Below are 3,427 nucleotides of genomic sequence, written 5' to 3'. Positions count from 1 at the left end.
TTTGCTGAAAATGTTTGGCACTACATGAAAAAAATTGTACTCTAGAAACCTGTTATTTTATTTTATGTGTCTACAAAAGCTGCTCACGGAAATTGACAATGGCTGGGAGAGTGGTGTACTCACCATGTGCTCCTCCATATCCCCATCTGATGATGCCTAAAGATTGAGGATGACATGGCGGCCAGTCAGTACCATTGAACCTTCAAGGCCTGTTTTGATGGTGTTTGCTTTTTTTTTTTTGTTAGAAAAACAATCTGTATTTTCTTTAAAATATGTTGTGATAATTTGAGAAAGTTGGGTAGAAATACTGTTATTACTCTGCTTAGCCAGTGAGGCAACAAGAAGATATAAAGTGTGGTATCATTCTGTAGGTTGTGTACAAGGTGAGTACCAAGCAATTCTTACAACATGATATGTATGTTTTTAGTTAAATTATTTCAGTAGGAGCATATATCAACTTCCTACTTTCGAAGTTGTTCATAGCTGAAGTTTTTTGAGATTGCAGATAAATGGTTAATCTATGTGGTGGAAATGTATCATATCTGTGCTGTCATGCACATGGGTAGGTTCTGGTTGTGTGTAAGCATGTGTCATTGTGTAATTAGTGGAAGGGGATTTGTAGTTTCACTGCAGCTCACTGAATTCTACAAATGTTGAACGTCAACACAATATTGGAAAATGTATTCAGATCATAGTACTGGTGACATACATTTGAGCATCTATCCAGTGAATTTCAGAAAGGAAGTAAATAAGGTTACTGTTGGCAATATACTTTCAACTTGACTCTAGCTTTTAATACAGGAACATGGATATTCAATGTTCAATTATATTATAGTGCACTTGAACAAAGCATATCTACAAAATTTATTATAGAGTAACATTATTGTTTTGTCATTTTTAACTGACATCGGGTGCATGGATGAAAAAGTATTAGCTCTCAATTGTATCTTCTGGTCATAGTACACAACATGGAACAGAACATGCAAGAATTTAAAAATTTGTATTTGGGGACATGATATAAATTTTGGAGAGATGACAGGTATATACCACATGTCAAATATCGAAGTGTCATTTGCAGTTTCACTCGAACTTATAATGCATCTTTAATATGAGTATCGGATTTTTTATGGTGTCCAATATGCAGCTCTACAACTATGCAACATTTGTTCTTGTTATTCGAAAGTGGTCCACAGATAGAAATTTTATTATGATTGCTACATCTGTAAACATCATCCAGCATCTCATGTAAGTACCCCAAAAATGTATTTTTGAGGATACTGTAGAGGCACTATAACGCTGACATGCCAGTATCTATCACCTGCAGTTTCAGGCAAACTGGGTTTGCGTCCAAAATTTGTGTTCCTCGTCTTTAAATGTAGCTTGATACATGATTCAAGAAGTACTCTAAATTTGTTTTTGTAATTCAGAAATGATTTATAAAACAATTTTCAGGTTTGAATGGTAATTCTTTTAAAGGTGAATGTGTGATTTCCATTTTATTCCTGCCTGAAATCCGTTTTGGTATCCTTTGCATTTTCTTTCATGTGTAATTAATTATTCGAATGCCACGCTCTATACTACTACATAATACCTGCCTCAATAATTTCCGTTGACACAGACGCCATATAGAAAACTGTATAACTATGCAGAAATTACAGCACCCCGATTACTGTGGTATCACTCAATTGAAGCCACTTTTGATTATGTCATAAAAGATAAAGTCGTTTTAACTATTTGGCACCACTTTCATTCACCCACACTAACTAGTGTCAGAAGTAAATCGAGCAATTGCCATTATGGTTTCAGTGATTCTGAAGCTAGTATGCAGTAATGATAGCTTTGATATTTATACCTGTGTATTAGGATAATATGGAGATTCAGATTTAGACTATATCAAAGATCTCTACAAAAAGTGTCGGTTTTAGTACTGTTTGTTGTGCTACAGCCACCGGAAGTGGTGTGTCTGCCAGTCCAACTGGCACCCATACAGACTTATTTCTAAAAATTATGTTGCAACTGTATGGTTGTAAGTAAGTTATATTATAGCCTACTAAAAGAAATTATTAGTTAATTTTGTGTGCATGTTGAAAAATATCCTATATATTCTTTGAAATGCAGAGAGACTGTTGTGAAAGTCTGATCACAATAATAATGTTACCATACTTAAGCCAAAAAAGAGAAAAAGATGTGGAGCATTATTTCATTATTGGTAAGCACCAAGTAACTTTGACAACATCATGCGTGTTTTTATTCCAAACGGCATGTGCCCTGACTGTGACTATATGATGTGTATATTAACAGGAATATAATATTTAATTTCTACATTTAGGGTTGCCAGCAATGAAACGTTTGGCCACTGCAGTTCTGGGTACATCATTTTTAATTTATATTGTTTATGCTGTCCCATTATATGACGCACAGTTAAGATTTCTGTCTGAGTAAGCAAGTATTATTGGATAGTTAATGGAAGATGATTTGTAGTTTCACATTAGCTCACTCATTTCTACAAATGGTGAAACTAAATACAGTATTCGCAGTATATTCGGATTTTAGGGTTGGCAGCTTCAATGCTCTCAATCCTTCCCACTCCAATGGCCAGTGGCGATCGATATTCCAAATATTGCTTTTTGTAGCTCTTACATGCCCCATTCTCGAACCTGGCTGCTTCTCATTTAGGGAAGTCTGTGTTAACTCAGTGTCGAACTATAGCCATAATGTTGAGAGAAAAGTTGTAATTACAAAGTTCAAGTAAGTTGGTGTGAAATGGCTAATTCTTCATATACATTCCTTTCCGAGGTAGACAGTGTAGAGCTTGTACAGAAATCTTAAAGTGGAAATTAGAACAACAACTATTTCCATGACAATAGTCTTTATAATGACAGTGTTCCATTTGTAAACAATTCAAGTAAAATGATAGCAGAAACAGACCACCCTGAAGAGATTAAAAAAATATCAAACAATGAAAAGTTTTGGTTTGTAATGGTTATGTAAATATGCTTGCATGAAAGTGCACTTCTTGTTTTAATGTATACCCTAATTGTTGGTCAGTGACCTTATTGTTTCCACAAAGAGGCTTGTGCAATTCCCTGTGGCACGCTCGCCACCAGGTGGTGGCGATTTAAATATGAGTGTACACAGATGCCCTATGTCTCCATTACAGAGTACAAAGCATTAGACACTGACCTAGTGGATTTGAGGAAGAAAGTAAGGAGATTTCTGGTGACAGTATAACTTCAGATTAAGTATACTCTTTAATATAGGAAATGAACGAGATTACAGAGATTAAGTGTAGTTTCTAACAATGCAAACGAATTGTATTAGAGTGTCTTTAAGTGCACTTGCACGAAGCATAATTCCAAATTCGTTTTAGAGTAACTTCAATATTTGCTCTTATGTAACTGATGTGGGGTGCAGGAGTGATTTGCAA

Source organism: Schistocerca piceifrons, chromosome 11, assembly GCF_021461385.2.
Source record: "Schistocerca piceifrons isolate TAMUIC-IGC-003096 chromosome 11, iqSchPice1.1, whole genome shotgun sequence".
NCBI lineage: Eukaryota > Metazoa > Arthropoda > Insecta > Orthoptera > Acrididae > Schistocerca > Schistocerca piceifrons.
Note: the sequence above shows the minus strand (reverse complement) of the source record.